This window comes from Schistocerca americana, chromosome 1, assembly GCF_021461395.2.
Source record: "Schistocerca americana isolate TAMUIC-IGC-003095 chromosome 1, iqSchAmer2.1, whole genome shotgun sequence".
Taxonomy (NCBI): Eukaryota; Metazoa; Arthropoda; class Insecta; order Orthoptera; family Acrididae; genus Schistocerca; species Schistocerca americana.
Genome location: NC_060119.1, coordinates 843,381,070 through 843,397,667, shown reverse-complemented (window position 1 = coordinate 843,397,667; position 16,598 = coordinate 843,381,070).

Here is a 16,598-nt window from a genome sequence, read left to right as displayed (position 1 = left end):
CGGGGAAATCGGAAAGAGAACGTAATCGTAGCGTTTCAGATGTGGTGGTATAGAGCGCTGTTGAAAATCGAATGGACTGATAAGAAATGAGGAAGTTCTCCGCAGAATCGGCGAAGAGAGGAATATGTGGGAAACACTGACAAGAAGAATGAACATGCACCGAGGAAAAGCTTTCGTGGCACTAGAGGGTGCTGCAGAGGGTGAAAACTGTAGGGCAGGATAGAGATTCGAATACATTCAACAAATAACTGAGGACATTGAGTGTGGAACTACCGTGACATGAAGAAGTTGGTTCAGGAGAGCGAGTCGTGGCACGCCACATCAAACCATTCACTGACTACATATTTTCCTGTACAGTTGAAAGATCATCATATATTTCACGTTGGGCCAAAAAAAAACCTTCATATGCCATCGCCAATTAGCTTTGTCTCTCAGGTGTGTCTTTAAGCATTTAATAAGGCGCGGTTTGATTTGTTGAAGCCACCAGTTTAGTGTCTTGCTGCATTTCCCAGGTATGTCTTTTTAATTTGTGTCACATCTCCGTAACTGATTTCTTCAGGCACATTTATCTTTACTTGTCATATTCTATTACGGACGTGAATTAGCACAACTGGCACCATACAAATTCCAGCCTTCGTCGCTGATGAATAGCATTCAGGTTGGTTACATGAAAAAGGCGCCTGTTGCAGAGGCCCATACGCAACAACTTTCACTAAACGATAGTTGGGGAGACTTTTGTTCGTAGCCCCTCTGTTCAATTTGGCGGTCAATTGCTCAACAGTTGGACCTCTCCGCAGCTGTCGTTTACGTTGTCATGTATGGTCCGTGGTGCATCACAGTTGCTTCGGCGCCGGTTTTAGATAGCGCCGTTTTGCCATGCACGGTATACTCTAATCACGGCGGCACGCTACGGTTTAAAAACTTAGCCGTTTCGGGAATGCTAGCACGCTTGGCCTGAAAACCAGTGATCGTGGCCATTTGGACGTCACGTAAATCGTTCTGTTTCCGCATTACGGCGACTGCGCTGTTCACTAGAAGTGCAATGTGGGTCATTTCTGACCCATGATGGTTTGTGGAGGGTCCTGCTCTCCTCCATAATCATGACAGGACCAAACGCTCCCCCGAGTTTTAATCGTTCATGGAGTTGTACAACTCAACCAAATTTCATCCCCCTGGCCCACCTAACTCCTCCAGCACACGCCATGAAGGCCCAAAGGTACCGACCGGTCGCTGTGTCATTGAGCCCACAGGCGTCATGGGATGCGAATATGGAGGGGCATGTGGTAAGCACACCGCTCTCCTCGCCGTATGTGAGTTTACGAGACCGGAGCCGCTACTTCTCAATCAAGTAGCTCCTCAGTTTGTCTCACAAGGGCTGGGTGCACCCCGCTTGCCAAAAGCGCTCGGCAGACCGGATGGTCAACCGTCCAAGTGCTAGCCCATCCAGACAGCGCTTAACTTCGGTGATCTGACGGGAACCGGTGTTACCACTGCGGCAAGGCCGTTGGCTTGGCCCACCTAGAAGTATGAAAAATTTACGTTTTATACCCGAAGTACCATGAAGATCATTTATGACCGATACGCAGTTTAACGCAATTTGTTATTAGTATCATCGGTTTTTAGTTTCTGTACACTCCTCGACGTTATTCACGAGATGTTGGAGTATATTACAACAATTTACGACAAAAATAACGTGAAATACGAAGATATCAGAGGTCGGACGATGCTGTATATCAGTGCGGCTTTCGATTTCCCTAAGGACTGGCGATACGGAGCCATCTTAGGTTTGATTCTATGTCATGAAGGGTACAGCTGAAGAAAACTGATTAATTTCGCCTTGCTTCAGAATTGGAAATCTATTTACTGTGCAGCCGAGTAGCTGTATCTTTGCAATTGCAGTTGCCCGTTCAAAGATTACACGCCGGGTACACCTGGTGAGTACGGAATAAAATACTTACTTTTATGCGATGCTGACAAGCGCTACTTCTTGAACGGATTCTCTTATACAGGGTGTTACAAAAAGGTACGGCCAAACTTTCAGGAAACATTCCTCACACACAAATAAAGAAAAGATGTTATGTGAACATGTGTCCGGAAACGCTTAATTTTCATGTTAGAGCTCATTTTAGTTTCGTCAGTGTGTACTGTACTTCCTCGATTCACCGCCAGTTGACCCAATTGAAGGAAGGTAATGCTGAGTTCAGTGCTTGTGTTTACATGCGACTCATTGCTCTACAGTACTAGCATCAAGCACATCAGTACGTAGCATCAACAGGTTAGTGTTCATCACGAACGTGGTGGTTTTGCAGTCAGTGCAATGTTTACAAATGCGGAGTTGGCAGATGCCCATTTGATGTATGGATTAGCACGGGGCAGTAGCCGTGGCGCGGTTCGTTTGTCTCGAGACAGATTTCCAGAACGAAGGTGTCCCGTCAGGAAGACGTTCGAAGCAATTGATCGGCGTCTTAGGGAGCACGGAACATGAATCGCGACTGGGGAAGACGAGGACACCTGCAATGGACGAGGCAATTCTTCGTGCAGTTGACGATAACCCTAATGTCAGCGTCAGAGAAGTTGCTGCTGTACAAGGCAACGTTGACCACGTCACTGTATGGTGAGTGCTACGGGAGAACCAGTTGTTTCCGTACCATGTACAGCGTGTGCAGGCACTATCAGCAGCTGATTGCCCTTCACGGGTACAATTCTGCGAATGGTTCATCCAACAATGTGTCAATCCTCATTTCAGTGCAAATGTTCTCTTTACGGATGAGACTTCATTCCAACGTGATCAAATTGTAAATTTTCACAATCAACGTGTGTGGGCTGCCGAGAATCCGCACGCAATTGTGCAATCACGTCATCAACACAGATTTTCTGTGAACGTTTCGGCAGGCATTGTTGGTGATGTCTTGATTGGGCCCCATGTTCTTCCACCTACGCTCAATGGAGCACGTTATCATGATTTCATACGGGATACTCTACCTGTGCTGCTAGAACACGTGCCTTTGCAAGTACGACACAACATGTGGTTCATGCACGATGGAGCTCCTGCACATTTCAGTCGAAGTGTTCGTACGCTTCTCAACAACAGATTCGGTGACCGATGGATTGGTAGAGGCGGACCAATTCCATGGCCTCCACGCTCTCCTGACCTCAACCCTCTTGACTTTCATTTATGGGGGCATTTGAAAGCTCCTGTCTACGCACCAAATGTAGAGACTCTTTTTGCTCGTATTGTGGACGGCTGTGATACAATACGCCATTTTCCAGGGCTGCATCAGCGCATCAGGGATTCCATGCGACGGAGGGTGGATGCATGTATCCTCGCTAACGGAGGACATTTTGAACATTTCCTGTAACAAAGTGTTTGAAGTCACACTGGTACGTTCTGTTGCTGTGTGTTTCCATTCCATGATTAATGTGATTTGAAGAGAAGTAATAAAATGAGCGCTAACATGGAAAGTAAGCGTTTCCGGACACATGTCCACATAACATATTTTCTTTCTTTGTGTGTGAGGAATGTTTCCTGAAAGTTTGGCCGTACCTTTTTGTAACACCCTTTATGTGTTAAATATGAAACTCGTGGTCCGAGGGAGCATCTTGATCACCATGTCGCTGTGAAGTTGGCACAGCCATTCCTCAACTGTGGCGTACCATCACGAATGACAACTTCTTCACCTCCGTATAACTGGTGGATGAGCTGAAACAAAAATGAAATAATTTAGTTGGAATCTTCGGAGATTCCTCAGAGAGGTCCCCCCTGTGACGACACGTTGAATGCAATGAACTTGCTCAAGTCGAGCAGCAGTCTTCTCACAGTACACCAAAGGAAAAAGAAAAGCAAATGTTCTTATTCTGAGTAACGTGTGTGCTGGATGTCAGATCAGTAAAAATACTGAGAAGAAACTTGCAGAAACTGGTAAGTTTTAAAATGGCACAAAAGGTGGAGTCGATTTAGTTCACCAAATGACTGGAGTGTGCAGCGTTCGAACTGGCACCCACCGGCGGCCTGTGCTTGTTCTTTACAACATTCGTGACCTTGCTATGATCAGTGGTCACACGACTTTTACGTTACTTACCACAAAGACGGTTTCGTGACGACTTTATCCGCAGAGTAGCAGATAAGCGTCCTGACCCATACATAGCGCAGAGAGGAGGCAATCTCCACTTGCAGGCGCTCGGTACCGGCGCTGAACAACCTGGAAATAGAAAACATTGCCATATTCAGGTTCCCCGCAAAGAACAAAAGGGGAATAAAACATCACGTTTGAAGGGCAACAGGTACGCCGGCAGTAGTGGCCGAGTGGTTCCAGGTGCTTCAGCCTGGAACCGCGCGACCGCTATAGTCGCAGGTTCGAATCCTGCCTCGGGCATGGATGTGTGTGACGTCCTTAGGTTACTTTAGTTTAAGTAGTTCTAAGTTCTAGGGGACTGATGGCCTCAGATGTTAGGTCCGATAGTGCTCAGAGTCATTTGAACCATTTATGCAACAGGTAGGTGTGCGAAAGCTGCCAAGGCAAAACTCTTGTCAAATATCTGAAGTTTGAGCTCATCCCAGCTTAGACAATAATGTCCACACCTTAATTCCTAAATATTTACTAATGTTAATAATTCTAGAGCGGAATTGTTTATTCTTATGTTATTGTTCCTTGATTGCAATAAGTAAGAAAACACGCAAGGCTTTTTATTCACAAGCTGCATTTTAGAATCTTTTACAAATACTTCGTACTTACGTTATTTGTCTCTAAAAGTAACAGTACTATTAGTACTCAGATAAACAGTATTTTTTGACTCTCTTTCACTCTTTTTGTAAAGAAAAACCGTGTAACATTGTTTTACTTACGAGAGTAATCCCAAAAGTTCGGTCTCCAACTTTTTTTAAGTACATAGACCTGTTTATTTCTGCAATGGTTTACATCAGTTTACAGCTTGAACATTTAGCTATTTTTCAACATAATTACCATTTCTGTCGATGCATTTTTGTAGGCGCTGTGGCAGTTTTTGTATGCTCATATCATACCAGCTCGCCGCAATGCTGTTTAGGATGTTATGAACCTCTTCTCTCACCTCGCCGTCGGAGCTAAATCGCTGGGGGCATAATTAACGCTGGAAGATGCTGTAAGAGTCTGAAAAAACTCCGGAAATTCAGAACCGGAGAAGAGGAACGTTGAGCAAGGGCGTACCACATCCTCCATGACAACGCTCGCCCACACATCGCTCGGAAAACCGTTGCTCTCCTGCAACAGTTTCAGTGGAAATTAATCACCCACCCACCCTATAATCTTGATTTGGCGCCCATCTGTTTCTTAGGTTAAAAGAACATTTGGCCGGAAAGCGATTCAGCTCCGACGACGAGGTGAAAGAACAGGTTCATAGCTTTCTGAACAGCATGGCGGAGAGCTGGTATGACATGGGCATACAAAAACTGCCACAGCGTCTACAAAAATGCATCGACAGAAATGGTGATTATGTCGAAAAATAGCTAGATGTTCAAGCTGTAAACTGATGTAAGCCATTGTAGAAATAATCAGGTCTATGTACTTATAAAAAACAGGAGACCTTACTTTTGGGATTCCCTAGTACTTGTTTTACTGGTGTTTGATGAAATGGCTCTGAGCACTATGCGACTTAACTTCTGAGCTCATCAGTCGCCTAGAACTTAAAACTAATTAAACCTAACTAACCTAATGACATCACACACATCCATTCCCGAGGCAGGATTCGAACCTGCGACCGTAGCGGTCGCGCGGTTCCAGACTGAAGCGCCTAGAACCGTTCGGCCACTATGGCCGGCAGAATAAAAGAAATATCTTTCTGAAAATTTACTTTTGACAGTATACTATCCGTTTTAGAGACAAATTATCCCTTGGTTACACTTTAGAGTCTTCCTAAGCGTACTGTTAACATAGCAACATCCAAAACATCAGCCAAATATCAATCAAACGGTGGTTTCCTACTGTGGGACAGGAATGACCCATGTGGTACGTCAAGCGGTACTGCCAAGTCCGTAACTTCTACTGCTCACTGCGTCCCCCTGGCACGCTTTATCTACCCTCTACTGATAGTGCTGCCACCTGTCCCCTGTGAGTGGTTATTGCACGTTAACGTCGAACACAGGCGGTGCCCGCGTTAATGAGACTGGACTGTGTATAATTTGTGTCGAAATTCTCAACTCACTGCGGAAGTATCGGTGGTACCGTTATTAATGTCCATCTGGCTGCTTCACTATTCTCCATAGCATTAATTATTCACTTCAAGCACTGAGTGTTCCCACAAGCGAAGTTGTTTCCGGTACACACCATGGAAGGTCTCTGTTGGATTCCTTTCACGTTAATTTCTTAGAACTGTTGTCATTTACGGCATATATTGCACTTCTAAATTTACTGTGGTGTTTCTATCTGGGAGGAGACTGAGCAGTGGAACATGTTACTTTTACACACAATCAAGAACGATCTGTCACACTACTACACTTTAAAACACAGTTTATATGTAATTGATATCACACAGTCTCATACGGAACCTACATCCGCTTTCTTTTATATACTGTATATGATAAGATACTGTCATTCCCCTTCCCTTCTGTGTGAAAGGATGAATGACCAAATGTATTTCTAGTTGTATGCTTGACGGTTGCAGACAAGCCTGTCTGCTAGAGAACAGTAGGACCAACGTCAGAACAACTAGCTACGCTTTATAAAAGCAAAGAGGTTCCTGTTCTTAGTATGGTGCTGTCCGTCCCTTGTCATGTTGGTATAGGAAGCTGCCTCTCTGGTCACTTCCGTTTGTATCTGTGAAGCACCCTCGGTAGGGGCCCAGGCCAGTCTGTCCGCAGCGAGTGTCTGATGTGGTAAGATCTCCAGCTAAGCGCGTCTCTGCCAAGTGCGTAGGACAATGGATTTCTCAAGTTCAGCCTAACTGAAAATTTAATCACCTTTTGTTTCAGGTTTAGATCTAAAATATCTTATGTTATCTTAAATTGCAACGCAGTGTAATTCGAGTGTGAAGTTCAGAATATCTTCCAGTAGTTGCTTTATCACTACTTTGTGAGTAAAGTGGAACGACGTATTGATGATACGTAACTCTAACTAAGATCATCAATCTTAAATGCGAGTTTGCGTGAGATTATAACGTCTCCTCTTGACTATATTTTTTAATATAGCAACTTTACTTTATGTTCTACCCACGTGGGGTGTACTTTGTTAGACCAGTACCACGTGCTTATACAATTGTTTGACCCATCAGGTTAATAGTAAGACGATAGTAACCACTTAGAGGTTTTTCTTTTGTAAATTGCGTTTCGATGTAATTTATTTTAATTATCAAAATTATTGTGGAGTTACACTCTTTGTGTAAACCAAGTTGACCACGTGAAGCATGTGGTGTAAGCATCAAAGTAGCCCTCAGATATTCTTTTCGGGAAGATTTCACAGAGAGTTAATATGAATTTAGTATAGCAGTGTGTGGTAATTTCATGACGGACAGGACTGCGCTACGAACGTAACTTCTTTGGGTGAAAATTGAATCGGTTGGTTGTCGTTAATTTCCTCTTGCATATGTTTCAACGTTCTTCGTGTGTTATTTTATGAATGCAGTGTTGTATGCAGTCTCTCAATCTTTGCTCCATATTTGATGTGTTCCGTAAGATCACAATCCTAAATAAGGCACCAGTTTAGTTATGAGTCAAGTTTAATATGCTGAAATTTTAACCTAACAATGAACAATGTTAAAATAAATGTCCAACTGGAAACTGATTTATTTCTTTTTATTTAAATTGTCTTTTTATATATATATTAACAGTTGTCGCAAGATGACTATTAAAAGATTATAATTAACGTTAGTCTGGTTGGGAATTTGGTAAACTAGACTGGATGCCTGGTGAAACATTTGCTCAGTAATGCAAGGTTGACTTCCCCAGATAGCTCACAGCTTTTAACCCGCTTTTATTCTCTTGAATATCAGCACCGCTTTCAGAACAACTTAATGCATCAACATTACAACCAGTTGTAGAGGACGTGCTGGAGGCTGGCACATTTATGGTGACACTTCGTGTTTGTAATGAGTAGTGATTACTCTGAAGCCAAAAGGCAATAAAAGTGGGTGCAGTGTTTAGCAGACGTACCGCTGTGACGTGGTCGCTCGTCGCGCCGGCAGGCGCCGCGGCGGCGTTATCGCGTCGGATATGGGTAGCGGGTGTGCGGCGCCGCGGCCTGTCGCTGACATCTGGAAGCACTCGAGACGGCGCGGCCGTGAGATAACTTACTGCGGCTGCCGGCTTTCTCACCGCCGCCGGCGACAGCGCGTCGCCCACTCCTGCTGCTGCCGCTGCTACCGCTGTTGCTGGTGATGGTGCTGCTGCTGATGTCCTGAGGAATGCACTGCTGCATTTTATTTCAGGCTCTACCTCGCTCAGCAGCAAGGTGCTACATCTGTCGTCATGTACTGTAACTTAACTGTCGTCTGCTTCTCTCTCCATAATTGGCTCAAAAATATTCATACTCCAATACCATCAGTCTCATATCACAGTTATAAAGAAGATTTTCTGACCGTCCTTCAAAACACGTCAGCTACTCTACACCGCTCAACGTAGAATGCGAGTAACTTTGCAAGCTCTCTCAGGCAGAGGCGATGAAGCAACACGAAGACACTGTAGCAATAGTCAAAGACAATTAAGCTACATGAGTTTCCTTTGTGTGAGTATTGCATATCGATTTTAAGTAAGAACCAGAATTTACAGAGTGACGAAAATAATATACACTACTGGCCATTAAAATTGCTACACCACGAAGATGACGTGTTACAGACGTGAAATTTAACCGACAGGAAGAAGATGCTGTGATATGCAAATGATTAGCTTTCCAGAGCATTCACACAAGGCTGGCGCCGGTGGCGACACGTACAACGTGCTGGCATGATGAAAGTTTCCAACCGATTTCTCATACACAAAGAACAGTTCACCGGCGTTGCCTGGTGAAACGTTGTTGTGATGCCTTGTGTAAGAAGGAGAAATGCGTACCATCACGTTTCCGACTATGATAAAGGTCGGATTGTAGCCTATCGCGATTGCGGTTCATCGTATCGCGACATTGCTGCTCGTGTTGGTCGAGATCCAATGACTGTTAGCTGAATATGGAATCGGTGGGTTCAGGTGGGTAATACGGAACGCCGAGCTGGATCCCAACGGCCTCGTATTACTAGCTGTCGAGATGACAGGCATCTTATCCGCATGGCTGTAACGGATCGTGCAGCCACGTCTCGATTCCCGAGTCAACAGATGGGGCCGTTTGCAAGATTCCAATTTGCGTTCTAATTGCCAATTTGGCTGCAAATTTTCGTGCTATGAAAAAGTGTTTCTACTCTAAGTTACTATTTTTTATGTGAGCCGGACTGTTCTCTATTGTCCCATGTCGGCAGTTCATTACCATATCTGGTTGTGTGGTACTTTTGTCGCCGACAATAACCACAAAGCCATAAATTTGTATTGTCTTCGAAATTTTCTGGTGGGAGTGTGGACATGAACGGTCAAATTCGTCATTTTCGTCGTTGTTGTAAAGCTTTCTTTATATGAGTTATAGCTGTTCATGCACGGTGTTCATATTACGCTTTTGTTGCTGATCACGTGTAAACTACTGGCTAATTGTTCAGATTGTTTCGTTTCATCCTGTAATGAATCATCATTTTGCAAGACTCTCTATTGTCTTGTTTTCGTATTGTTATCCGTTGTGGCAAACGCGATTAAATTCTATTGCGCATAAAACAATTACAATATAATGACTAACTGAAATGAGGAATACTGAATTTAGTGAAGGAGTGTCCATGTATGTAATTGCACCTACAGCCCTGAATACGATTGAGACTGAATTAAAAGCATATAAAAACAAGTTCTTATTTATTTCCACTGTATAAAAACCTTAATGGTGAAAGCATCATATAATAACAGTAACACAAGTGTGGCGAATTTACTTACAGTTCATTCTTAGAAACAATACATTTTTTCAAAGAAGAAAAGCGGTAGCATAGATACAGAATGAGTTTATTTACATAACGGCAACCAATCGACTATACAATATTCAGAGCAACCGAGACATCATACAAAGAGAGAAGAAGAATGATTTTTTAAATTATTTACAATATTTACACTGCATAGGGACAAGCAGCAGCAGGTGAAGAACCACAAACATAGAGGCAAACTCACAAAATGTATGCAAGCATTTCTTTGTTTTTACAAGCACACACATTGTGTAGTTGTGCACATGGTACACATAATAATATATAAATTCACATGAGTACACATACACACACACACTTATACACACACATATATATGCATGCATCTTAGTTCCGAGCCCCAGAAAATCCACAGTCTGCGAGAAATTCGTCTCGTCTTTTATCAGGTCGATAACCTTGTTCTCAGGTGCTCTGCCATAAGGACTATGAACAGCAAGTCCAGAGGTGCCGAATTAGTTGGGATTGCATCTAATTACTTCATATGGATCACAGGCTTTCGCCCAAATAAGTGAAACTGTCCGTATCCATAGAAAGAAACTTGACATCAACGAAGTAGAAAACTTTTGGTTTTACAAATTTGTGATGGAAACGGTACATGTGGAGTATGGAGAGATCAAGAACTCACAACCAATATAGACAGGTTTCATCTCCAGGGCGCCTAGTCCTTTATTGAACATTGTGACCTACTTAATTTTGCCTGGTGACGTAATCTCTTGCACCGCAACACCCATCTCAATGATGAATTAAGTGAATATCACGACGGTTTCTAGCATTCTCCATAGTTTTGATGAAAAGTGAATTATTCATTAATTTATAAAAATCTTTTTCAAACTCATACATCGCGAAGACCCTTTATTCGGTGTTTAAATCAATATACTCCTTCAACCAGGGATGCTGATTGAAGGATATGTTGCAGGTGATTCCCAAACGTCGCATCTGCAACGTGAGACGTTGCTGGAGGTTTCTGTAGTGTGGAATGTATCTCTGCTTATGTTGTCATCGGCTTGGGGATGGAACAATTTCGCACGGCTAGTGGCTTCAGACACAATGGTAGGTCGCTGTGCGTATTGTGCAAATTGTCGAGATATTCCAAGTCTGCCTCCAGGACATATCCCCCACCAGCATCAATAGTGACACTAAGGATCTTGCCCTCTATCTATGGACAGCCATCAGAACACTCCAAATGGCAGGGTTCGTTACATGACCTGTCCATAGAGATTATTTACAATTTTTTGGAAATCTGTGGTAAGTTCCTATGGGACCAAACTGCTGAGGACATCAGTCCCTAGGCTTACACACTACTTAATCGAACTTTAACTAACCTACGCTAAGGACAACACATACACCCATGCCCGAGGGACGACTCGAACTTCTGAGGGGGAGCCGCGCGAACCGTGGCAACGCGGCCAAGACTGCGCGGCTTCCCCTCGCGGCGATTATCTACATCCAAGTAAAGCACGTAACCGAAATCGTCAGATGGCCTGTATTCCCGTCACCTTGTCGCAGGTTATTTGCATTGGAATACCAGTGGGCACGCTGGCAAAGTCTCCCATGAACCCCAAATTCGAGAAACAGCAACTTATCAAGGTCAGTCAACAGTTTGATGTTGAGACGGTTCTTTTTTAACATGGCGTCCTACGAGAGCCCTGGCAGAGTGCAACAAAAGGCAGGATCCAAAATGTGTGTGCCCAGGCACACGTGACAGAATTTCCAAAAAAAGTCTGAAAACAAGTGCACATCTGTCCCCATGCACAATTTAGCATAAGCCATTAAATCAGAGATGTTGAATTCCTGCCAACCACTACGGCAGAGCCAGTGAATTTAGTGTTGAATGCGGTTAGACCGTGCAATGTTGTTCCACAGAGTCTCTCCATCAAATCCAAGTGTTCATATGGCAAGATCCCTTTCTTCGTTGCCAGCTGGAACTTGGCATTGTCAGGATACACAGATCGAGATACATGCATGTCCTCTTGACACATTGTCTCAGCAAGTTTCTGAAGAGAAGCCTGCATGAATTGCAATGAGTCCAGGAACTGGAGCAACATTCTTGGCGTCACTCGTTTGGAGAATGAAATGTATTTTTCATTTTCTTCATTGTCAGGTATTATCATTCTCCAACCCGAAAGAACCCACGTGCTCAACAGGAAAATGTTCATATTACCGCCACAAATTATTGGTAAAGATTTGTATGTATTGTGGCGGTTTGTACTTTAGGTTGCATGCACTGTGAGCTGCATCACAGAAAAACACAGTGAGATGACAGTGATCTCTGCGTGGAATTGCCACTTTCCTATCCTAAGACAGGTCACAAACATGACATTTAACTGCCTGCTTGTACAAGGCATTGTTTTCCTGCGTGATGGTCGTTATGTTTTCGCTATGAAGGCCATCAACATCCCCCACAAGTTTTTCAAGCTCAGAGAGCAACCATCTCACAGTTTTAGCCTTAACGTGCAACGAAAATTTGTTGTGACTGTTGCATGTGGAGTTGATGCATCTGTGGTAAAAGTGTCTGGTGGTGCAACAGCTCACCATAGAGAACTTCTTTACATCTGATGGCAGGATACCATGGGAATATATGATTTCAGTTAGCTCCCTTTCCAGCACTGTTTGAAATGCACGAAGGAAGGTAGCCGGATCTACAAATCCAGCACTGACATTACCAGTGCGAGGTAGAAATATCCTACTCCTGAAAGCACCACAATGTAGTGTAATGTGACTCTGTGGTTTATCTGTTGTTGGTGAACAAGATGGGCTGTGAGGCTGCTATTGCTAGAGCCAACAGGGTGACAGCTATGACGTTCATGGTACCGTCCTGCTACTGTTGGGCTGGGGGCAGTAGCCTGATGATCCCATATGAGATTATTCAGATGGTGATGGTACGGCCAAACTGCAGCTGGACTAAAGGCACACAGACATTGCTAGCATCTCCCTGCTACTGCTAGACCGATGCTGGTAACCTGATGGTCCCAGTCAAAGACGACGGCACCGCTCTCCTACCACTAGGCCAAAGTGACACAGACGTCGAAGGCACAGCCCTGCTACTGCTAGGACGGGAGTAGTAACCTGAAGGTCCTAGTCGAGTTGACGCAGATGTAGACGGCACTGCCATGGTACTGCTAGGCTGAGGTGACGCAGACGCAGACGGCCACATCAATGAAAACTCTAATGGCGGAAGCTTCCAACACTCATTCTGTAACAGAAGAAGAAGCGAAATCGATTAGTATCACACAGTATCACAGGCAGTAGACATGTGCATCCACCGATAATACACTACTGGCCATTAAAATTTCTACGCCAATAAGAAATGCAGATGATAAACGGGTATTCATTGGACAAATATATTGTACTAGAACTGACATGTGATTACATTTTCACACACTTTGGGTGGACAGATCCTAAGAAATCAGTACCCATAACAACCACCTCTAGTCGTAATAACGTCCTTAATACGCCTGGGCATTGAGTCAAACAGAGCTTGGAAGGCGTGTACAGGTACAGCTGCCCATGTAGCTTCAACGTGATACCACAGTTCATCAAGAGTAGTGACTGGCATATTGTGATGAGCCAGTTGCTCGGCCACGTTTGACCAGACGTTTTCAGTTCGTGAGAGATCTGGAGAATGTGCTGGCCAGGGCAGCAGTCGAACATTTTCGTATCCAGAAAGGCCCGTACGGGGCCTGCAACATGCGGTCGTGCATTATCCTGCTGAAATGTAGGGTTTTGCAGGGTCGAATGAAGGGTAGAGCCACGGGTCGTAACACGTCTGAAATGTAACGTCCACTGTTCAAAGTGCCGTCAGTGCGAACAAGAGGTGGCCGAGACGTGTAACCAATGGCACCCCATACCATCACGCCGAGTGATACGCCAGTATGGCGATGACGAATACACGCTTCTAATGTGCATTCACCGCGATGTCGCCAAACACGCGACCATCATGATGCTGTAAACAGATCCTGGATTCATTCGAAAAAATGATGTTTTGCCATTCGTGCACGAAGGTTCGTCGTTGAGTACACCATCGCAGGCGCTCCTGTCTGTGATGCAGCGTCAAGGGTAACCGCAGCCATGGTCTCCGAGCTGAAAGTCCATACTGCTGCAAACGTCGTCGAACTGTTCGTGCAGATGGTTGTTGTCTTGCAAACGTCCCCATCTGTTGGCTCAGGGATCGAGACGTGGCTGCACGATCTGTTACAGCCTTACGGATAAGATGCCTGTCATCTCGAGTGCTAGTGATATGAGGCCGTTGGGATCCAGCACGGCGTTCCGTATTAACCACCTGAACCCACCGATTCCATATTCAGCTAACAGTCATTGGATCTCGACCAACGCAAGCAGCAATGTCGCGATACGATAAACCACAATCGCGATAGGCTACAATCCGACCTTTATCAAAGTCAGAAAGGTGATGGTACGCATTTCTCCTCCTTACACGAGGCATCACAACAACGTTGTCAACTGTTGTTTGTGAATGAGAAATCGGTTGGAAACGTTCCTCATGTCAGCACGTTGTAGGTGTCGCCACTGGCGCCAAACGTGTGTGAATGCTCTGAAAAGCTAATCATTTGGATATCACAGCATCTTCTTCCTGTCGGTTAAATTTCGCGTCTGTAGCACGTCATGTTCGTGGTGTAGCAATTTTAATGGCCAGTAGTGTAGTTAAATTCCGATGCTCACCCCAAGGTTATCCGACAATAGGAGCTTTCAGCCAGTCATCATCCTCATTATGAATCATAGTATTAGGTGTGCTATATTCTAATATTTTTTGGTTTAATTCATTTCCACTCCTTCGCAATACTATCGTCAAGTGTGTCTAGAAAAAAAAACTGAATAAAACTGTGAAAATTATTACTATTGATAAAAGAAGTAGTAATACTAATACTCTCGTATTTGCCTTACAATAACTGGTGTCATCCACCATGAGTTCTGACTAGAAAAAAATGGTGGTGTTGTTTATGGTAGTTCATCCACAATCTGATCGCCACTCCGTGAGCTCTGAGAGAAAAGTGACGCTATAGGTGATAGTCGTGGTACATCAAAATCGATCTTTCCTCTTACAGTAGAAAATCTGCACTTACAGCTCCCATCTACACATTCCACTACGTTCGGGCTTTTTCTGAGATCGGGAGGTAGCTGTAGTTCACACACCTTTGTAAGTGATTCAGTGAAATCCGACACTGCTGACTGGTACTATATGCATACAGGTAATGGCGCTAATTGTAATCCTATGCTTCTTCATGTGGCACATACGTGGTACCGCGATAATGTTCCAGGCGAGTCGGTGTAATCCAACTACCGTCGCCATTCGAGCTGCCTCCTGCCACTATGACGTCGGCTGCTTAATGGTGCATCTGTTCACAAGGGCCCCTGGCACTTCTTCTTGACGAAAAGTGTAGTGGAAAGCATAGGTGGAATATTCTCCTAAAGACTGTACGTGAGGAGATCCAAAATGAGAAGTGAAAAAAGTACGAAGATTTTTGTAAAGGAACAATTTATTTACTAGTAAGCCATTTGAGTAGTAGTGGTACGTTTTCTGAAGCGTTCATAAACCCATATTGTCCATATCTCTTTTTAACTGCTTGAGGGCAGGACATCTTTCTCGTGGTAAGGTCTTATGGGACAAAACTGCTGAGGTCATCGGTTCCTAAGCTTACACACAATTTAATCTAACTTAAACTAACTTACGCTAAGGACTACACAGACACCCAGGCCCGAGGGTAGACTCGAACCTCCGACGGGGAGAGCCGCGCGGACCGTGAAAAGACGCCCCAGACCGCGCGGCGCGTCTTTCTGTTTCCAGATTCTAGATAGATGCGCATCTACAAATTTCCTTAAACCACGAAATCTTCTCACAGAATTCAATGTAAACTATGCTGTCTCTAAGATCATATGCTTGCAGCGATGACACCGTCTTTCCAAACGCCATACCTTCATCATCGCAGCAATTTGTGTGGTAAAATCGAGTCAACCAAGCCGCAATCTTTAGAGTTTTAGCATACTTCACTGAGCTAAATGGTTTAGGTGAACCAACAATTGTTGAATACCTCGTTCGATCTTATTCCGAAGTTGGAGGATGCAACGAATGCCACATCTCTAAACATAAATCGTCCACACTTGTAAAAGCCCTATATGTTTGCTACTATCTTTGCTCTTTGGGGCATCTTTGTATAATGCATCGTATATTGCGTAATGCCTCTACATTTATACCACATGTTGTAGGATCCCTCTCACTGAGGAGTAGTTTACAAGACAGTCATGTAGTATTAATGCATATGTTGCAGTGCCCACAGGGAAGTGTTTCAATGATTCGGATACAATATGTTCGTTGAGAGTTACAGTCTTCACCATCTCATGTCACTTTGCATAGTCTGTCACCACTACGGGTTATAATTCCTTAAATTTGTGTGGTCTATGTACGCATCCAAAACCACCAGTCTCGTAATATGACGCGTACGATCTTGCATACATGTCATACAGTAGTCCATATGTTTTCCTGTTCGAGTCGAACTGTAAATTATTGCACGAAAGAAACAGGGAGATTAGGCAAACTCTTATACTGGTTAGATCACAGTTGACAAATACAGTTGAATCCT